At 44.5% G+C, this 10,723-nt stretch overlaps 1 long non-coding RNA gene across 1 annotated transcript; it reads left to right on the forward strand.

Annotated features, from left to right (window-relative positions):
* The first annotated feature begins 312 nt into the window (after positions 1 to 312).
* On the forward strand, positions 313 to 5,330 carry LOC126504823 (uncharacterized). The gene is made up of 3 exons (XR_007592721.1): positions 313 to 453; positions 619 to 713; positions 3,473 to 5,330. It is a non-coding gene; the product is annotated as an uncharacterized lncRNA (long non-coding RNA).
* Positions 5,331 to 10,723: the final 5,393 nt, after the last annotated feature.

The raw sequence follows: 10,723 nt of genomic DNA on the forward strand, positions 1-10,723 counted from the left end.
AACTCATCCGCACCCACAGAAACAAATTCTTTAAAATGCAGGAAGCAGTCAGGGTTCCCTGCCCTGTGGAAAGTCCAAGGTCCTCCCCCCTCCGTCCAGGTCTAGGAAGGTGAACATCCAAACTGGCTAGGCTCCCACCAAGCCGGAACATGAAGTAGGATCAAAACGAGGGAGGGGGAGAGGAATGGGGGGAGGGGAAAAGGAGTGGGAGGAGGGGGAGAAGGGTGGGAGGAGGGGGAGGGAAATGGGAGGCTGGGAGGAGGCGGAAACTTTTTTCTTTTTCTTTTCTCAATAAAAAAAAAAGAAAAGAAAAGAAAAAAAATGCAGGAAGCAAGCATGAGAAACACCGGGAAGCTCATCATCTAGCAACCCTCCCATAAGCCGAGAGACAGAAAGCACAGCGCACTGGAACTGCTGAAATTCAGGGGCTTCAAAGGACCATGACAGCACAAGGTGACATTTCTATTTCTAAAATATCTTCATCATTTTCTGGTTTCCAAGTAATTTCATACCGAAGAAAATCACCACGCCTTTCAAGCCAGTGGCTGAGGGGACTTTGCAAAGGAGAATTAAATTTTTAATTCAATTGATTATTTATTTACTTATTTATTTATTTAGAGGTGGGGCCTCTCTTTGTAACTCCATCTGTCCTGAAACTCACTATGTGAACCAGGCTGGCTTCAAATTCAGAGATTCTCCTGCTGGGATCAAAGGTATGCACTATAATACCTGGGTAGTTTTTGTTTGTGTATTTATCTTTGTATATGTATAGGTAGTGTGCCCAGGAAATTTTGTTTACATATTTACTCTTGCATGTGTGTATGTGGTATGAGTGTATATGTGTGTGTTTGCATGTGCATGGATGCTTGCGTGTGTGTGAAAACAGGTGAAGGCCTGGGGTTGATGCTGGCTGTCCTCTTCCCTCTTTACCTTAAATATTGAAGCAGGATCTCTCACTGGAACTCACACATTCAGTTAGTCTAGCTAGCCAGTGTGCCCCGGGGTCCCCTGTCCTGCTTCACAAGGGCGGAATTACAGGTGAGCCACCAAGCCTGCCTGGTTTTACATGTGTGCTGGGAATCCAAATCACGATCCTCATGCTCAGACAGCAAGCACTTTCCCCACTGAGCTATCTCCCCTGCCCCCAAAGGTGCATTTTGTTTATTTATTTGTTTGTTTTGAGGTATTTTATTTGTTTGTTTGTTTGTTTTTTCATCTTTCAAGACAAGATTTCTCCATTGCTTTGGAACCTGTCCTGGAACTCACTTTGTAGACCAGACTGGCATTGAACTCTCAGCGATCCGCCTGCCTCTTGAAGGTGTGCTGGGCTTGAAGGCGTGCGCCACCACTGCCTGGTCCAAAAGTGTATTTTAAAGTAAAAAGAACGTGACTAACATAGCGTAGCTTATATCAATAGAAAGGTGATTCACAATAGCACAAGGGTGTGAATTAGAAATAAAGACTGGAGCACTTTACCTGTGGGAAGGAAACTGTTTAAAATCTCTTCCTGGAGGACAGACAGACTTACTAAACACTGAGTGAAGTCACCCTGATAATCACGCTTACCCCCTCAGAAGAGTGATGTCACAGATAAGATACCTTAGCCCTACTTCATAGAGTTTTACAGCATGACAATGTCATATAATTTAATGCCCAGTGTAACTCAGAAATGATTTAGCTAATGTCACAGATGAAATGATTTAGCTAATGTCACAGCTGAAATGATTTAGCTAATGTCACAGCTGAAATGATTTAGCTAATGTCACAGATGAAACACCACAAGAAGATTGCAATCCTAAGGGTTGTTGCAACCAAGGCTACTTAGACACAAAATATGGGCTGTGACAAGACAGCTGATGAAATGAGAGGGAAAATGGACCCTGTGTGGATAGTATATTCTGGAGATTCCATAAGCAGATAGGAAAAGAACCTTGGGACTCTGTTGGCAAGGCCTGGGAACAGGGAGTGCAGACAATCTTCAGAGGTCAGGACCAGGACCCAGAGGACTGTCTTCCTATTCCAAGAGTTGACGTAGTAGATTGGTTCAACCTCACAGGGTGTGTGTGGACAGGTTGGTTACTAAATAAATCCTCAGAAGTAAAGACACCAGTGTAGCTGTCATGGTTAGACCTGGGCTGGGTTCTCTAACCCTACTGGTATGAGATGGTGGCAGAGAATGTGGTTGGGTATTGGTCAGGAAAGCAAGGCCCTGAAAAGTGGATTAGGTAGGACAAACAGTAACACTGTGGCCTCCACACAGTCTGGAATGGGGCTCCGAATAGTTGGAATCTCAACACATCTTTGTCACTGGTTGTTTGATTCTGACAATGTATCTAGATCCTCAAACTACAGGAAGGGGAAAAGGAAGTTACAGTCTTTTAAAAATGGGGACTGGATTGGTGTGGGAAGTCCTTCTGTATATGTGTTGCTTTTATTGGTTAATGAATAAAGAATCTGCCTTGGCCTGTGATAGGGCAGACTAGAGATAGGTGGGGGGAAACTAAACTGAATGCTGGGGGGAGGAAGAAGATGGAATCAGAGAGAAGCCATGGAGCCATCAGCCGGAACCTTGCCAGTAGGCCACGAGCCTCGTGGTAAAATATAAAATAATAGAAATGGGTTAACCAAAGATATAAGAGCTAGTTAGGAATATGCTTAAGTGATTGGCCAAGCCGTGATTTAAATAATATAGTTTCTGAGTGATTATTTCAAGTGAGGGCAGCTAGGAATGAGCAAGCAGCCTTCCCCAATGCTGAATGTGTAACACAGTAGTATAGTACTTGTCTGTAATAGCTGAGGGCCTGGGCTCTATCCCCAGTGTTACAAAAATAGATTAGATAATAGATAGATAGATAGATAGATAGATAGATAGATAGATAGAATAAACAGACAGAGAGGGGAACTGTTAAGTATTGGCGCTGAATCTCCATGAACGTGTGATTGACTGACACACACTTTGACACATGGTCACTCTTGGGAAGTAGACAGGACCGTGCTATGTAAGAGCTGCATGGTGCTAAGCCAGGGGTGGGTGGTGATGATAGCTTCCAGTCAACTCATCTCTGGCATAAACCAGCTATTCCTCTAGGTATCACCTCACAAGTCTACTATGCATTTTCTTGAGTCACAGAGAGATCATTAAGAAATAATTGCCCACGAGGCAGAGGCAGGTGGATCTCTGTGATTCTGAGACCAGCCTGGTCTATAGAGTGAGTTCCAGGATGGCCAGTACTATACAGAGAAACCCTGTCTCAAAAAAACAACCAAAAAAGAAAGAAAGAAAGAAAGAAAGAAAGAAAGAAAGAAAGAAAGAAAGAAAGAAAGAAGGAGGGAGGGAGGGAGGGAGGGAGGGAGGGAGGGAAAAAGAAGAACCTGTTTGGACAACGGGCTGTTACTAACAGTGAGCTGATGCTGAATCCTTCTGTGGCCAGAGTGTATATTGTGTGCTTTGTATGTTCTGTTCTTTCCACAGTCATTATGAGCCCAGTTTACAGATGGTACCACTGATGCAAAAAGAAATTACAGTACTGGAACCGGGTTTTAAGCTCTACGGCAAGTACCAAGTGCGCAGATGTCCCTAGGCATCCAGACTAAGCTATGAATAAAAGAGAAAAGAAGGCAGAGAAACTTCTAAGGGAAGAACTGACAAGTGGAGATCAGGAGAAAACAAAAAGAACTGAAATGGAAACACTCACCAGAAAAAAAAAATCCATTTTTTTATGTGAAGTGGAGACCGTGGTTAAAATGAAGGCATCCACACTGGGTTTCTTCATTCATCATACTCCAGTCCATGAAAAATTCATGGATGGTTTGAATTAAACATGCTATCATATTTAGTTTAATTTTAGCTCAGGCTAAAATTCAGATGTTCTTACACCTCCAGAGTCTGGTTCAATAATGAATGAGGATTCTGACAGTGAGGTAGTGAGTGACAGTTAGGGCCTCAAGCAGACCCCAAACCGTAGGCTGGCGAAGCATGGGGGCTTTCCGGCCGTAGAGGTTGGGATCTCGCTGTGTAAGCTTTCCAGTATAAAGACCGATGCTGGCAGACACCAGACAGGACTTCAATGGTTCCTCGTGTCTTGGCACAGTGTGAATCTCTTCAACACCATTATCAAGAAACAAGAGTTCAAGTAAGTCAGACTATCCCCTCCACTCACAGTCTTGGGCAAGAACAGACAAAAGTGAGTGAAATCTTAGTGTCAATTATTTGGGGGTAGAGGAGGGATGGAGAAATTGAGCCACTGGGGACTTCTTCCATTACAAAACTAGTTATTTTCAGTTTTCCTGTGTTGTAAGAGGAGCCCCATGTCAGCAATCTCTGAGAGGGAAGGTGTAGAGGGTGAGCCTTCATTAGACTCAGCCTGCGATATTCAGTTACATTTTGGGAGTCTTCGAAAATTTAGTGGGTAGCTAGAAAGATGGCTCAGTGGGTAAAAGACTAAGCAGACATAAAGACATGGATTAAATCTGTGTCTAGAACCCAACAAAAGCCAGGTGCACTCTTGGGCATCTGTAATCCCAGAACTCCCACGGAGTGGCAGAACTAGGAAATCCCAGAAGCTTCTGGCCAGGTATCATGGCTTCCACAACAGCCAACAAGAAGGTAAAAGGCGAGGACCAATGTCTGAGGCTGTCCTCTGATCACCACGTGTGCAACACAGCATACATGCACCCCACACACATATACATACATATAAATACATATACACACATCATATATTACACAGAGAAGGATTTTCTTATTCTTCAAATATTAAACCATTCTTGCATCTTGAAGTAGGCCAATTTCAACACAGCATATTCACCTTTTTTAAAGCATTGCTTTGTAAGAATAACTTTACAGTAAAGTTGACTTAAGGTAAAAACATGGTTGTAATTTGATTGTGCAAAGACCCCCATAGGCTCGGGAACTTGAGAACTTGGTCCCTAGCTGAAGAATAGGCCTCCATCATGTTCTACTGCGGCCACAGCTTTCTGCCACGCCGTATTAACATGATGATCTGTGCGCTCTCAAACTGTGAGCTCAAAACACCCTTACTCCCTTCCAGTGTCTCCACCAGGCATTTCATCGCACCCCCAAAAGGAACTGATAGACACTATTCTATATTGGCCTATAACTTTCTTTTTTTGCAATGGTTTTGTTAGCTTTTGCTATCAGGGTAAACTGAGGCCTCCAAAGAAAGCTGGGAGGTGTTCCCACTCTTTCTACTCTCTGAGAATGTTTAGGTATAAGAAACATGATTTCATTCTTAAGCATCTGGTGAAATTTATCAGCAGTTTCACCTGAAGCTGTAGTCTCCTTTGCAGAGGATCTGAAATGATGCATTCCACAGACTCACCTCTGTCCTCTGCTTGAAAATGGGATAGTTCCATGCATTTCTTTCCCCAACTGGTTCCCTGCTAGGCTGTGCCAGTGAGAAGCACTATAGAGATGTGGTAGGTGAGAAGGAGAGAGACACTTGTCCCTTGCTGTGATTTCCTGGGGCTTCCTGTCTCTTCCAATCAGCGTCAAAAGCCTCCTTTCTTCCCTCCATGGATCATGATTTTCTAGATGTAACTGGCTGCAGCTCCTTTGCATTTTGGCACACCTGCCTCTCTGTACCCCTCCCCCCAGAAGCACCAGCCACTGGTACCCCATTCTCAGAGGGCTAGATTTTGGTTCTGTGGGTCCATCTCAAGGCTCCTCAGAATAGCTGTCACTCTAGCTCTAGGGGAGCTGGGTGTTCCCCTATGTTGCCTATTCAGTCTATAAAGTGAAAGACTTTGATGTTTTGTTTTGCCTTGTGGGTTTCTCTAGGACAACCCTTCTCCAAAGAGAGGTGTGTCCTGATCTCCCCCCAAAACCTGTGTCTGTGTTACCTGACAGGGCACAAGGAGCTTTGCAGACACGATTAAGTTGGTTTGAGGTGGGAAGATACCTTGTTCACCTGCCTAAGCCCGAGGCATCACAGGGCCCTCATGTGGGGAAGGAAGATGGGCAGAGTTGGAGCAAGCAAAGCCGGAACAGAAGTTTGGGTTGGAGCAAACGGGAGGGAGAGGGGTGATGATGGGAGATGTACAGATGGCTTCTAGAAGCGAGGAAAGGCAAGGAAACAGCTTGTCCCTAGGGATTAGCTTCAAAGGGAGCATAGTTCTGTCAACATCGATTTAACCTAGTAAGGCTATTTTAGACTTCTGACTTCAGAGCCGTAAGGTAATAAATTTGTGTTGGGAGCTAGAGAGATGGCTCAGTGGTTGAAGAACATATACTGTTCTGACAGAGGACCTGAGTTCTTTTTCCAGCACACCAGTCAGGCGGTTCACAACCGCCTGTAACTACAGCACCAGAGGGTCTGATGCTTTCTTCTGGCTTCTTCAGGAACCGGCACTCAAATGCACACAGCTTTTTTGGGCCCCCCCCCATACATATATGATTAAAAATAAAATGAACTCAATAAATCTGTGAAATTACCTGGGGTGAGTGAAAAGGAAACACGGAACAGGCAACAAACCCACTTAGGAGTTTATTAGAGGGGGTGTGTACAGGCCTGGGGAAGTCAGTGTGCAGAGAGAGAGAGAGAGAGAGAGAGAGAGAGAGAGAGAGAGAGAGAGAGAGAGAAAGATGGGGGTGCATCTAGGTTTTTAAAAGCTACCTAATGCATGAACACAGGGAATTGGCATGACTACGTCATACGCAGATGACAGGCTCACATATGTGTGCAAGGGCTTAGTCACAAGTCACACGTGGATGTAACCACACATGCGTGCACGTGGATCACATGGGGGACCCTTTAACACTCAGGCACTTCTGCCTGAGGGCTTGTCTGTGTGGCCCTCCAAGACCACCCCCAGGGACACACCTCCTCAAACAAGGCCGAACCTCCCAATCCTTCCTAAACATATCATCAGTTGGGGACTAAGCATACAAATACATGCACCCACGGGGGCCATTCTCATTCAAACCACTACAGATGGGTCCATTCAGCCCTGCCTGATGTTCTCAATGAGCCACCACATTTAGAGGCCACGTTCTACCTAGGTGATAGTCAAAGAACTAGTAGTCAAGTTACTGAAAAAGAGATGATTTGAGGAAGCGATTGAAGGTTATGAGAAGAGATCTCATCTGCTTAAACTACAATGGAAACACACCCGTTGAGGTTCCAGACCGAGTAGAAAGTAGATGCCAGTGGGTCACCAGCATTCGTCTCTCTCTGCATCTTGATTGTGGCTGCAATGCGACCTGCTGCCCTAATTTTCTGTTGCTAGGCACCCCCTACCACTATAAACTAAGCCCTTGTAGTGATATGGATAAATATGGCCCCCATAGGCCTCTAGGGAGTGTCACTATTAGGACATGTGACCTTGTTGGAATAGGTATGGCCTTCTTGTAGGGAGTGTGCCTCTAGGGGTGGGCACTAAGGTCTCAGAAGCTCAGGCCAGGGTAGTGGCTCACTGTCTCTTCCTGCTGCCTGTGGATCCAGATGCAGAACGTTCAGCTCCAGCACCATGTCTGCCTGCATGCCACCATGCTTCCTGCCTTATTGATAATGGACTATACCTCTGAACTTTATGAGAGTTGCCATGGTCATGGTATCCCTTCCCAGTAATAAAACCCTAACTAAGACAGTCCTCAAACTATGAAACAAAATGCGTGTGTCACAGTAATGAGAAAAACATTCAATATAACCTCCCAAAAGAAAGCTTCATCAACCCTATGGGTGGAAAAGTAAATTTGTTACTGTTGTAATTTACATTTCTTTGCTTGAATTCCTCTCCTACTTGCTCAGATCCTATCTGCAAAGCTTTCAAAGGTGTAGCAAGAAACCAGGCATGGTGGGGCGGTGCACACCTGTAATCCTGACAATGGGAGGGGTAGAATGGGAACATCTCAAGTTTGAGGTTAGCATGTCTCAAGGAAACAAAATAATATAAAATAACAAAAAAAAATGTAATGAGAAAAGAAGCCATTGTCTCGTTTTCCCTGGTACCTTGTACCATACCTGACCTTGTTCAGCAATGGCTTCAGGTTTCTATTGCTGTGATAAATAGCATAACCAAAAGCAACTTTGGGAGGAAAGGATTTGTCTCGTAACTGTCAGGTGACAGATAACACCATCACTGAGGGAGTCAGCCCAGGAACTCAAGGCAGGTGCCTGGATGCAGGAACTGAGGCAGAGGTCATGGAAGAGGAGTGCTGCTTACTGCCCACAATGAGCCAAACTATCCATATGAATCATTAATCAAGAGAATGCACTATGGATTTTCCTACAGGCAAAAATCATGGACGGTTTTCCTCAATTGAGAGTCGCTCTTTTCAAATGACTCTAGCTTGCATCAACTTGACGGAAAACCAACCCACACAGCAGGCTTGCTGTGCATAGGAGCACAGCAACCAAGTGCATAGGAAGCGAGGCCCTAGCCAGGCTGAGGATTGAGAGCTGTGTGTCCCAACTATTTCCTTCTTGCACTGAAACCGTGATCTTTCACAAGACACAGCTGTGTCACAAGCCTGAGGAAATCAATCTCCTATAGACAAAGTTCACCTAGTGATGAAAGGGCTTCGCTGATGGAACATATTGGAAAGAAGACAAACCGGAGATTGATACTGTGCAATGCCAATTTCATGAAAAGCACTTCCAAGAGTGAGAGGCCCTTTATTTCTGGGCTAAAGATCACTCAGGAGCCTAATCTTCCATCTGTAACAGCAGTCCGCAGCTCTTTCATGCTGAAGAGCTTTCTTCTGTGGTTGAAGATTTCTTCTTGTTCTCTTTGGGACTGGTGTGTGAAATGAGAATCTATTCTTTCGTTAGTGGCAATTTTGCACCAGGGTTTGGCTAGGTCCATAGTAGTCGGGTTGTAGGATGTTAGGGTGTTAGGAGATTCCAAACACCTACTTGATGGGGTTGTAGGAATGAGAAAGCAGCATTTCCTAACAGTTAATAAAGTGCTTCTGTTCTTTCCGTAAAGCAACATTGTTGTATCTATTGCACGTGGTCATTTCACTCTTTAAAAAGTAAAGAAAAGGGAGGTGGCTCATGATCGACTTCTTATCTCATCAGCATGAGGACCCATGAACCCATGGTGGCGTGTACTTACAATCCCCACATTGGGGAGGTGGAGATGAATCAGTGAGCTCTGGGTTTGAAGAGAGGTCATGCCACAAGGACATGGACAGAGCCCTTATCCATCTATCATCTATCTATCTATCTATCTATCTATCTATCTATCTATCTATCTATCATCTATATACCTACCTACCTATCTTGAGAGTTTTATACATAAGTATTATATTTGCATCATTTTCACACCGTTTTTCTCCCCTTCCAACTCTTCCCATATCCCTGTACTCCCTCTCAAATTCATGACCCCCTCTTTACTTATTGCTTTACACACACACACACACACACACACACACAGTCCATTTAGTGTGGTTTTGTGCATGTATGGTTTTAGAGCTGAACACTCACTCCACCAGGGAGTTCTTCCCTGGAGAAGACTGTGTCTCTCTCTTAGCTTATTGTCTGTAGCTCTTCATCTAGGGGTAGGACCCATGAGATTCTCCTCCCATCCTCATTGGAATGTCAGCTTGTGTTGTCATTGTGTAGGTCCTGTTTAGGTTACAATCATTCTGAGATTTCACAGATACATTCTTCTTATCATATATAGAAGACACTTTCTCACAGCAGACATCCTGAGCCTCTGGCTTTTTGCAATCTTTCTATCCCCTATTCCATGATGTTCCCTGAGTCTTAGGTGTAGGGGTTGTATTGCAGATGTATCAGTTTGGGTTGAACATCCATAGTCTCTTTCCCCTGTATTTTGAGCAGTTGTGGCTTCCTATAATGGCTCTCTTCTGTTGCAAAAAGAAGCTTCTTTAATGAGAGGTGAGAGTTAGGAAGGTTGGTTTTCAGGAAATCAAGCAAGAGAAGCCCAGATGTTTCCTACAGAGCATCGATCTGCACGGCACAGGGCATGGATTAGCTTTTGTCAATAGTTATGAAAAACAGAGCTGATGACCAGAGCAGTGGCAGAGACTGAGCATTCTAAGAACCCACCTGTGCACGTTGGCCAAGCGTCTCACTTAGAGACAAATCTTCATTCAGCCGCTCAACAACACTGCCTAGTTTTCCATTTCCTATTGGCTCATTTTCTTTATCCTAGCAGGACCACTTTGATTACAGATGTGGACAGTTAATTCATCCTACCTCATTAGCCAGAAGTGTAGAAGGAGCATGGGTGGGCTGTGTTCCTGCTGCTCGGTCACCTGGCTAGCTTATGCCTGAAATAACAACACACAAACTGTATTCTTTTAAACACTGCTTGGCCCATTAGCTCTAGCCTCTTACTGGCTAATTCTCACATCTTGATTAACCCATTTCTAATAATCTGTGTAGCACCATGAGGTGGTGGCTTACCAGAAGGATCTTAACCTGCGTCCATCTTGGAGAGGAGAACTATAGCATGTATCCCAATCTGCTTCTTTCTCCCAGCATTCTGTTCTGTCTACTCCGCCTACCTAATTTTCTGTCCTATCAAAGGCCAAGGCAGTTTCTTTATTAACCAATGAAAGTAACACATAGACAAATGACCCTCCTCCATCACAGAAGGGTTTGAGCAGTGTGATGCCAGTGAAGACAGCTCTTCCCTGATGCCATCTCTCTCCTTACAGCAGTCCCAACACGTGTTTTAACAGAGTGCGAATAATCTCATGCAAACCTTGGCTAATGCTGCCTCGCTGGCT

This window comes from Alexandromys fortis, unplaced genomic scaffold, assembly GCF_014885135.2.
Source record: "Alexandromys fortis isolate MF-2015 unplaced genomic scaffold, M_Fortis_MF-2015_v1.1 scaffold_32, whole genome shotgun sequence".
Classification (NCBI taxonomy): domain Eukaryota; kingdom Metazoa; phylum Chordata; class Mammalia; order Rodentia; family Cricetidae; genus Alexandromys; species Alexandromys fortis.